This window comes from Rhinopithecus roxellana, chromosome 3, assembly GCF_007565055.1.
Source record: "Rhinopithecus roxellana isolate Shanxi Qingling chromosome 3, ASM756505v1, whole genome shotgun sequence".
Taxonomy (NCBI): Eukaryota; Metazoa; Chordata; class Mammalia; order Primates; family Cercopithecidae; genus Rhinopithecus; species Rhinopithecus roxellana.
Genome location: NC_044551.1, coordinates 166,216,615 through 166,228,117, shown reverse-complemented (window position 1 = coordinate 166,228,117; position 11,503 = coordinate 166,216,615).

Genomic DNA, 11,503 nt, shown 5'->3' with positions numbered 1-11,503 from the left:
AGTACTAACCCTTTCCCCGCTACCCTTCGCTCCAGGTCTCCCGGCCCCTCATTGCTGACCCCTCTCTTCACTGCCCCAGTGCACCAAGGACCCCAAGAAACCGGCCCTGGCACTCACATAGGCCTGGGCTCCAGCCTCTGCACCTGGGATCAGGGGACTGTCCAGTCCCTCGCCCCTCCCAGGTTTGGGCCTGGTCATGACTCAGCAATATCCTTCGTTGGGGGTACCCAGTGCAGGGAGAGCTGACACAGCCCCCATATCAGGAGGCTGCTAGGTCGCCCAGTGGGCACTGCTGGTCAGAACAAGCTGGCTCTCAGGGTGCTGTTCCGACCCTGCCATGGTCAGCCTCCAGCGGGGGCAGCCCTCTTACAGCGCGTGGCACCCTCGCTGATGGCCCCTAACTGGGTTGAGGGACGGACCCCGACTCTGGCCTGAGCACCAGAGAAGTTCCCAGTTTAATAGGAGTGGAGTTGAGAGGTGCTTGAGGACCAGCTAAGGTCTCCTGAATGTCAGTGGTCGCCAAATGTTCACTGTGGCCCAAGCGACTCCTTATGGGCTCCTCAATTCAGCGGGCAGTGCCCATGGCCCTGTGGGGGCTCAGGTCCGTTGGCCTTGTGGGCAGCCAAGGGGGTCAGGCAACAGCCACCTCAGGTAGGAATGAAGAAACTCTACTTTATGCCACCAAAGTAACCTGTCCGCCAGAACTGGGGCAAGGAGAGGGGCAGGACGGGTGGTCACCCTCGGGAGCCTCCCACGCAAGGTCCTGTGAGTAGGAGGTCCGAACCTGCTGGGTCCAACTCATGCCATTTCAGGCCAGGGCTTGCAGGAGTTGGAGAAACGTCCCAGCGGGGGAAACCCAAACCGAGGGAAGGGTGGCTGGATGGGGACATTCAGGTGTGAAGGTGATGTGTGGGTGCGTGCACAGCAGGGGCTGGCCCACAGGTGTGAACCATCCTTCCGGGAGAGCCTGAAGTGGGCAAGTCTTCCGCCCTGCCCAGAGCAGCACCCTCTGTGGAGAGGGTTCAGGCCTCTCCCTGCATCCAGAGGGGGAGAGTGGAAAGTGCCCCAGGGCCTGCTGGAGCCACTGCCTTGCAGACAGGGGCAGGGGACACAGAGGGGCATGCTGGCAGAGGCTGCGGCCTACAGACAGGTGCTGGCCAAGCGTGAGTCAGCAGCCCAGGCGCCTGAGAGCCACGTGGCCCCCGCCGAGAGCCGGCCTTCCTGCCCCAGCTCCTGGCTATGGCTCGGTCTGAGCAGGGTGAGGGACACAAGGAAAGCCCTCTGGCTCTGGGAACATAACTTTGAGCTCCCCCAAGAAGGAGCTCCTTTGCCTTCTCGCCATTGGGCCCGGTTTGGGATCGTGGGAAGTTTCCGCGGGGGCTGGGGGCAGCTGAAGAGACTCGGGGTGGGGGGGGAGAAGGAAGCACAGAAGGGGTGTCCTTGGGAAGCTGGGGTGGAGACCCCGGCTCTGGCCCTTCCCCGCAGGCCTTGTAGCCCCAGCGGCCGCCCTGCCCCCATGCGAGGCCAAGGCCTCCAGGAGGTAAACAAGCCGCGGCGGGAACCCCCTGGCAGGGCCCTCCCTCCCGCCGCGGAGGTCAGGTGGTCTGGCCGGCAGTGAGTCAGCGTCCCATGACTGTTGTCGTAATAGGGGGATCCCCGGCCCCTGCTGCCACCCATCTCAGTGACCTCTTACCTGGAGGCTGGGCTGGGAGTGGCTCCGGGGTCACTGTGAGTCCCCTGAGCAGGAAGAGCGTGCAGCTGCCGGAGCCAACCAGACCCTGTGCCCCTTCTCCCGTCTGACTCCTTCCCCTTTCCCGATGCAGTCCCACCCCGCAAGCTCCCCGCGTCCATTGGCCCCCTTCCCACCCTCCAGGGCCCGGCGTGTATGCCCAGGGAAAGCTCGGCACCTGAGTTGGAGACCCACTATGGACCAGCATCTCATTTCCTCATCTTTCAAATGGGGCTGAAGTGGGAGGACTTGTGCTGCCTTACCAGGCCATGGCCCATGAGTGTGCGAGTTGTTTAGCTGCTTTTGGGGCTGTAAGCTGGGGGGTCAGGGCAGGGCAGAGACTGCAGGGGGCCTGAGGTGAAAGAGTGGGGAGGGCAGGAGAGGCCTGAGCCAAGCACCCAGTGGTCCCAGGAGACCAGGCGGTTGGCCACAGGGTTGGTCTGGTTCTGTCTGTTGCTGCCCCGCGTGTTGTAACCATCTGGTCAGTTCCCCCTTCCCCCTTCCCAAATAATCCCATACCTTGGCAGTGGTGTTCCCAGGTTCCATTCTTTTCTTTGGGGTGTGGAGTCAAGTGTCCACGTGGGTGCTGGGGCAGCCAGAGACAGGGCCACTGAGGGATTCAGGTTGCACTCACTGCTCTGGGCCATCTTTAGGGAGATTGACAATCACAGAGGACACAGTGCCTCCAGGCCCAGCCCTAGGCCCAGGGGATGAGTTCCTCTAGGGAGGTCCTGGTCTGTGAGGGGACCTCCAGGCCTTCTGCACTGTAGCCACTCCCTTCCACTCACATGGGAGGGCCACAGCCCTCCCTACAATCTTCCAAATCATGCCAGCTCATTCTACCTGGTGACTTTTCCCTGGCTCTCCCTCTGGTCCAAAACCCTTTCCCCTCCTGCCCTACAAGGCAACTTCCCACCCTAAATGTCCCCTCCTCAGTGGGGCCTTCCTTGACCACTCCCTAGGAAAAATCCCCAGGCACTGGACATCACTCTTGTTTTTTTTTTTTTTTTTTTTTTTTTTTTTTTTTTTCCAGACAGTCTCACTCTGTCACCGAGGCTGAAGTGCAGTGGCATGATCCTGGCTCACTGCAACCTTTGCCTCCCAGGTTCAAGCAATTTTCATGCTCCTGCCTCAGCCTCCCAAATAGCTGGGATTACAGGTGCCCGCCACCAAGCCTTGCTAATTTTTGTATTTTTAGTAGAGACAGGTTTCACTGTGTTGGCCAGGATGGTCTTGAACTCCTGACCTCAAGTGATCCGCCCACCTCGGCCTCCCAAAGTGCTGGCACTGCAGGCTGAGCCACCCTCCAGGCCAGACATCACCCCCTTTTAGCCCTTTCAGACAAGCCCAAAGCCCAGGCAAGAGGTGTTGGGGCCATGGGAGGGGGCACGCCCACAAGGGGTTTGCAAAGATCTTTCTGAAAGAAAAGGAGTTCAAGTCATGCACTGACACGGTTAGAGAATTCGGTGATGCCAAGTTGTCAGGCGTGAGAAACCCAGGGACCCTCTCCTACTGGAAGGCCAGAGCTACAGAAAGAGGTCCCCTGACTGTCGGAATTTCTCCGAATAATTTCAAATGTAGCCTGCCTGGGGACGGGGGCGAGATCCTGGGCCCTCAGGGGCACTGAGGGGTCGCCCATGTGGGGGGACATTGCCACATGGGGGCGGCCCTCGCCAACCCCGGAGTGGGGAAAAGGGGGAGGGATGGAGGACGAAGCCGGGCCGTGTCTGAACGCACAACGCGGATTAGGAACCACAGCCCTGGTCCCCAGAAAGCGCGTGCGGCCCAGGGCAGAACCTGCTGGGGTTCCAGCTCCGGCGCAAGGGACGTGGGGTCACTGGAAGACGGGAAGCGGGCCGCCCGTGGGGAGGAGACTGGACCCGACCCCGGCCCGCCCTACCCGAGTGGCCAGGCCAGCGCTGCCCCCAAGCGTGTCCCGGCCCCCGGCGCGGCTCCGGCCCAACCGAGCACGCCCGCGGGCGCTTCCCCTGCCCCGGGAAGGAAGCCTCCCACCCGCGTCGGAAGTGGCCTGCCCGGGGCCACTGGCCTGCAAGTCCCCGTGTTCTCGAGGTCCCTGCCTCGTTGTCCCACGCACCTGTAGCCGGCGGGAGGGGCTGAGAGGAGGGTTTCGCTGGGACCTAAGGCCCCGTCCCCTCGCCAGCCTCTGCCTTCCTCGGTCACCCGGTGGCCGGAGACCCAGGGGCATTGCTGGGGTACCCCAAAGCATAGGGTTAGAAAAGACAGGAGGGGGCGACAAGGAGTAGGGAGGGTGGCTGGGGGAAGACGGCAGAGTGACCCCGGAAGGGTCCAGGCGTCCCAAGCCCATCGAAGACTGGAGGCCCTCAGTGAGGCCTGGGGGGACTGTGGGAAAAGAAGCTCAAGAAGGGGAATCTGGAGCGAGGTGGGGGAGAGGTCAGCATGGCCTTCTCTAGGAGCGCCAGCCCCAGACAGAGCGGTGACAGGCTGCATCAGGGGTACCCCGTCTATCCTGAATTGGTCAGGAGTGTGGGATCCCGTGGAGGGGGCTGCCCCCGGCGCAGGAGCAATGGCCCTCTCCCTCCCCTCCACTTGCTCCCCTCGAAAACCTTCTGGAAGAGGCCGGGCGCGGTGGCTCACGCCTGTAATCCCAGCACTGGTAGGCAAGGTGGGCGGATCATGAGGTCAGGAGTTCGAGACCAGCCTGGCCAACAGAGTGAAACCCCGCCTCTACTAAAAATGCAAAAAATTAGCTGGGTGTGGTGGCAGGTGCCTGTAGTCCCAGCTAGTCGGGAGGCTGAGACAAGAGAATCGCTTGAGCCTTGGAGGCGGAGGTTGCAGTGAGCTGGAATGGTGCCACTGCACTCCAATCTGGGTGTCTCAAAAAAAAAAAAAAAAAAAAAAAAAAAAAGAAAGAAAACCTTCTGGAAGAATTATCTGACTTTGAGGATCTAACCCTTCTTGCTCCCAATGCTTCCCAGGGCGGGTACTTACTGCAGTCCCCCACCTCCAGCTCTGCACACCCACAGCCCAGTGCCCGCTCTTCTCCCTCAGCCTCCCGACCAGACTCAGCTCTTCAACCTCCCTGGAGTCCCTGTGCACCCATTTTGTTCTGTGCCTGTCCCTGCCCTGACTGTGTGGGCTCAGGTAGCTTTGTGGGGTGTGTGGATGTTGTGTGGGAGTGTATGTGTGCCCCATGTGTCCCATGTATTATAACCCTGATGGTCTGGAGCAGAAGGCGTGGGGTCATCTGTGGATGAAAGTGTGGGGTCATCTGTGGATAAAGGGTGGTATTCAAGCAGGGTCCTCACCTGTGTTAGGCCACCATGTACTTTTGCGTACAGGTAGGGTGAGGTAAACCTACGACCCAAGCTTGGCCAACCAGAGCATTGTAGCACCCTGGGTCAGGGATGACATGTGACCCACGCTGGCGGATGAAATGCACGCTGGGGCCATCTGCAAGCAGGAGCCTTGGGGAGGGGGGAATCCTGAGCAGATCAAAGCTTGATCTCAGTATCTGACTCCTGGATCCAGGCTGGCCTAATGCTGGATTATCAAATGGCTTAAGCCAGTGGATTGTGGTTTTGGTCAGTTGTATCCAAGAGTAGTGACCCATGCCGTATACCCCATGCCTGTTCCAGGTTTTCTTTTCTTTCTTTCTTTTTTTTTCAAGACAGAGTCTTGCTCTGTTGCCCAGGCTGGAGTACAGTGGCTTGATCTCTGCTCACTGCAACCTCCACCTCCCGAGTTCAAGCAATTATGCTGCCTCAGCCTCCCAAGTAGCTGGGATTACAGGCGCCCATCACCACATCCCGCTAATTTTTATACTTTTTAGTAGAGATGGGATTTCACCATTTGGCCAGGCTGGTCTTGAACTCTTGGCCTCAAGTTATCCACCTGCCTCAGCCTCCCAAAATACTGGGATTGTGAGCTACCATACCCCGCCTGCTTTAGGGTTCCTGATGGCAGTCACGGTCAGAATACAAGCCAGAAATGGTCACAATACAGGCCAGAAACCTGGGAGTCAGCTATGACCATGTGCTCCCCCTCAAGCCACCAGCAGTTCCTGTTGATTGTACTTTCTGGCAATAGCAACGGTAATAATACACATGTAGCACATCTTTTATGCCAGGAAACATTCTAAATATTTTAATTTTTAGAGACAAGGCCTCACTCTGATCCCCAGTCTGGAGTGCAGTGGTATGATCACGGTTTATGGCAGCCATGATCTTCTTGGGCACAAGCGATCCTCCCACCTCAGCCTCCTAAAAGTGCTGGGATTAGAGGTGTGAGCCACCTCACCCAGCTTGAATATTTTTCTGCATATTAACTCACCTGTTCCCTTGAGGTGAGACCATGTGATTAATTCTGGCCAAGGACCTGAGTTGGAAGAGCCATATGTCACCTACCTATACGCCAAGCATTTATTTATTGGCCAGTATTTATTTGCCAAGCATTTATTTATTTGCCAAAGCTTCTAGAGCTCTCTTTCTCTTTGCCAAGAAAGCCTGTGATTTTCACATGGTTATTCCTGTAGGCTGGGCAGGAACTGCGATGAGCAGAGACCCCAGGGGACCCTTGATGGGTATACAGCTTTGAGTATACTTGTATTAGATCAGAGAAATTGGGGGTGGTTAGAGCAGCATAATCAAGCCTATCCTGACTGGTTATTATCCCCACAGGCTCAGAAGGGACTAAGTTGCTGTAGCGGACGGAAGCAGAATTATGAACCCAGAAGGGCCATTCCCTAGGACATCTTGACCTCAGTGATGTGCATTCTCCAAAAACTGTCCTGAATCCATCTCCTTCGCCTAATCTCCATTCCCCACCCCTCTGACCCTCCATTCCAGACTTTCTCCTGGATGGTTATGTCAGGGAGGAAAAGCTTTTCCTCTGCCCTCTTAGATGCAGCATCTGGGGGCCTGCAAATTAAATTGACAAAAGACAAATTAGCAAGAGAAATGGAGTTGTGTAGCTTTTAGTTTTTTATTTGAGATGGAGTCAGTATTGCCCAGGCTGGTCAGGAACTCTTAGGGTCAGAGGATCCTCCCACCTCTGCCTCTCAAGTAACTGGGACTACAGGCTCACACCACCACCCCATAGACATTCTTATTCATGTTCTAGGAGGTTAGAATTGGGGAGCTCATAAACCAATGAAAGGTCGGGGGAAAGGGCACTTGGGGAAAACAAAGGACTTCTAGGAAAGATCATATGATCATATGCTGGTTTTGTGACAGCGTGTATTTGCCTGTGGTGCCATCTCTGGTGATAAGAGACCCTGGTCCCTCCCAGGGAGGGGGCTTATCTCTGTTTCCTCTTATTCTCTCCAGCCGCTTTCCACGCCTGCCCAAAAGGTTATATTTTATTTTATTTTATTTTATCTTTTTATTTTATTTTATTTTATTTTGAGAAAAAGTCTCACTCTGTGGCCCAGGCTGAAGTGCAATGGCAATCAGAGAAGTCAAGTGATCCTCCCGCCTCAGCCTCCTGAGCAGCTAGGACTATAGGCACATGCCAACATGTGGGTTTTTTTTTTTCTTTTTTTCATAGAGAGGAGGGTCTTGCTGTGCTAACCAGGCTGATTTGAAGCTCCTGGCCTTGTGTGAAAATGCTCATTTTAAAATACAAATACAACCCCAGCCTCCACGCCTCTTCTTGTTTTAGACTTTATGCACAGCTTCAAAGGTAAAAACCCAAATTCAATTCCCAACACTGTGTACTGGGTCCTGCAAGCTGTGCTCTGCCCTGCCCTGGTCTGCCCCAGGGCCAGCTCTCCTGGTACTCATGCCACCTCCCCCTATCCAGGCCTTCCACCCTTACAGGCATGGCTAATTGTCCCATTACAAGCTGCCCACGGACCTCGCCTTTCCACCCTATGATGAGGTGGCTGTGGATGGGACTATGGTAAGACGGTGAGGAGGTCAATGTCAGTGCACATGTGTCTATATCATTAGTGACATGTGTGTCTGGAACATGGTGAATATACAGAACATTTGCTATGAATGAAACAGCCAGCTGCCAGGTGAGGTGAGGCTTTAGGGCAGGGCTTCCAAACTTCTACTGTGCCAGGGACATCCTTAGCATCTGCAGAAGATGAAGGACGCCTGGTTAGAAACACGCTTTCTTTTCTTTTCTTTTCTCTTTTCTTTTCTTTTCTTCTTTTCTTTTCTTTCTTCCCTCCCTCCCTCCCTTCCTCCCTTCCTTCCTTCCTTCCTTTTCTTTTTTTGAGAACCGTGTTTTGAATGCATTACATTACCAAAAAAGTTAATATTGAAATGCAAACGTCAAAATATAAAAACACGGCCATTTGCTCTTTTCCTAGACTAGTTACGGCTGGGCCTGGTCAAGCCTTGTGAGGCTGAGGCTAGGGAGTTCCAACCATCAACCTTGGAAGAGCTGTCTTGGAGGCAGGCAGGTCCAGAGCCCCACGTGCCATGGGACCTGAACCCACAGCAAGCCTGGGCCGGGCCACCGGATAACTTCCTGTGCTGAGCCGCCACTCCTGCCAAGGTCGTCAGCTCTAGGGGAGCACCGCTGCGAGCTGGCTGATGCACTGCGCCTCCACCCGCACAGAGCCCTTCCCGGAGATGACAAAAACGGCCTCAACACTCCCGTGTCCGGGAGTCAATGGCTGAAACCACAGACGGGCTCCAGTCACCTCAAGAAGACACAGATGCTACCGACGGCCACCGCGCCCGGCTGTTCCCCTCTTTCTAGATGGGTAGTCATTCATCTTCAGTCTGTATCCCTTTTGAATGCATCCTGAATCCCTGGGACTCCTTTGAAAAAATGCCATCATTTTTCCTTTCTCCTCCTCTGCCCTCTCTTCACGGATAGGTAATTGTAGTCTCTGTACTATGGGACACTCCCCACAGATGCATCCTCCAAACTGAGAAAAGTTAATTTCCCAAACCTTAAACTGGTTGGCTTAGGGTTGTGCTCGGGAAGGGAACCTAGAACCCCAACATGCTGGCAAAAGGGGAAAGTTTTTACCAGCCGGGCTTTGGCCTCCCTTCTCCCATGCAAACTGGTAAAAGGCTGAGGCAGAAGGATCCCTTGAGCCCAGGAGTTCAAGACCAGCCTGAGCAACATCGTGAGACCCTGTCTCTACAAAAAACAGAATAAAACCCCAAAATACAAAAAAAATTAGCCAGGCATAGTGGCATATGCCTGTGTAGTCCCAACTACTTGGGCGGCTGAGGTGGGAGGATCGCTTGATCCCAGGAGGTTGAGGCTCCAGTGAGCCAAGATCATGCCATTGCACTCCAGCCTGGGCAACAGAGTGAGACCCTGTCTCAAAACACACACACACACACATAAAAATGCATTAAGGAAAAATATTAAAAGTATTAAACCAGTAAATATGAAGGAAATGGCCTATTGGTGACCAAGTTTGGGAAGCTCTTTTGAGTCCCCTCCCCCTCTACACTCAGTGGCTTCAGGGTAGGAAGATCTGGGAATGAGGTGGGGCGAACCTGGTGTCCCAGCACCATGACCCTTGATCCTGACCCTGGCTGTAACCTCTCCACCCCACCTTTCTCCCTTTGAAACAGGGACCCGCATTGTCTGGCTCCCTTCCCATTTGCTGCTGCTCTCTGGGCCTGCCTGCAGCCCAGACTCCCTCAGGCACTTCCAGACAGGTGAGTTCTGCCTGTCACCCTGTGCTAGGAGTTTGCCTGAGGACTGCCACTGCCTGCACCAAACGGAGCACAAAAGTCCAGTTGCTGTCCAAACCGTAGCCCGTGGCCCTTTCCTTTGTTCTTACCACACGATGTAAGTGCCTATTTGTTTTGGGATTACTTGCCAACCCTCAGCCCACTTTATCTTCCTGAAGATTTTCTGGGACAGCTCTTGGAGGTGTCCACTCCTTCTGTACTTAGCCTGTGGTCCAGGGACCCAGAATTGGGGAGGTCCAGGAGCTAATACTTGGTATGTCCTTCAGTTATGAATGGAAGTAGCAAAATCCACCAGAATTAACAGTAGCTCTGACTGTCAAGACAGAAATCAGTAGGTGTTGCAGACACCTCAAAATAGCGGTTTCACTCACAGCAGTAACTTCAGATTTCTGGTTCTTATTTGTCCTGCCTCTAGATCTCATAATTTAATGAGTTTATTAATAAAGAATCATGGCTGGGTACAGTGATTCAGGCCTATAATCCCAGCACTCTGGGAGGCCTAGGCAGGAGGATCACTTGAGTCCAGGAGTTCGAGACCAGCCTGGGCAACATGGCAAAACCCTGGCTCTACAAAAACTAGCCTGTAGTCCTGCTACTCTGGAGGCTTGAGGCTGGGAAGCAGAGGTTGCAGTGAGCCATGTTTGTGCCACTGCACACCAGCCTGGGCGACAGAGTGAGACCCTGTCTCAAAAAGAAAAAAAAAAAAAGGCTGGGCACGATGGCTCACACCTGTAATCCCAGCACTTTGGGAGGCCAAGGCAGGTTGATCACCAGGTCAGGAGTTCGAGACCAGCCTAGCCAAGATGGTGACACCCCATCTCTACTAAAAATAGAAAAATTAGCCAAGCATGGTGGCAGGCACCTGCAATCCCAGCTACTTGGGAGACTGAGGGAGGAGAGTCGATTGAATCCGGGAGGCAGAGCTTGCAGTGAGCCGAGATCAGGCCACTGCACTCTAGGCTGGGGGACAGAGCAAGACTCCATCTCAATAATAATAATAATCAGGTGTTTCAGTATCACAAATGTGTGTGTGTTTTTATTTTTTCAACCTAAATGTTCTTTGATGGTAGACTGGATAAAGAAAACGTGGTACATATATACCATGGTATACTATGCAGCCATAAAAAAGAACAAGATCGGCTGGGCACGGTGGCTCACGCCTGTAATCCCAGCACTTTGGGAGGCCGAGACGGGCAGATCACAAGGTCAGGAGATCGAGACCATGGTGAAACCCCGTCTCTACTAAAAATACAAAAAATTAGCAGGGCGCGGTGGCGGGCGCCTGTAGTCCCAGCTACTCAGGAGGCTGAGGCAGGAGAATGGTGTGAACCCGGGAGGCAGAGCTTGCAGTGAGCCTAGATCGCGCCACTGCACTTCAGCCTGGGTGACAGAGCGAGACTCCGTCTCAAAAAAAAAAAAAAAAAAAAAAAAAAAAGAACAAGATCATGTCTTTTGCAGGAACATAGATGGAGCTGGAGGCCATTATTCTTAGCAAACTAATGCAGGAATAGAAAAGCAAATACCACATGTTCTCACTTATAAGCTGGAGCTGAATGGTGAGAACACATGGACACAAAGAGGGGAACAACAGACACTGGGGCCCATTGAAGGTGGAGGATGGAAGTGGGGAGAGGAGCAGGAAAAATAATAATGGGCACCAGGCTTCATACCTGGGTGATAAAATAGTGTGTACAACAAACGCCTACGACACAAATTTACCAGAATAACAACCTGCTTATGTACCCCAAATTTAAAATAAACATTAAGAAGAATAATTTCTTTTAAAAAAATTGTGAAATTTATCATAAATACTGGAATCTCCAATATTAGACAGTCATTTCAAACAACACTAATTTCAGATGATCCCTTTTATTTAAATGCCATGCATCTCTTTGTTTTGATCTAAAGTCACTGTCTTATATTAGCCTACTTTTTTTTTTTTTCCCCGAGATGGAGTCTTGCTCTTGTCGCCCAGGCTGGAGTGCAGTGGTGCGATCTCAGCTCACTGCAAGCTCCACCTCCTGGGTTCACGCCATTCTCCTGCCTCAACCTCCTGAGTAGCTAGGACTACAGGCATCCGCCACCACGCCTGGCTAATTTTTTGTTTTTGTTTTTTTTTTTT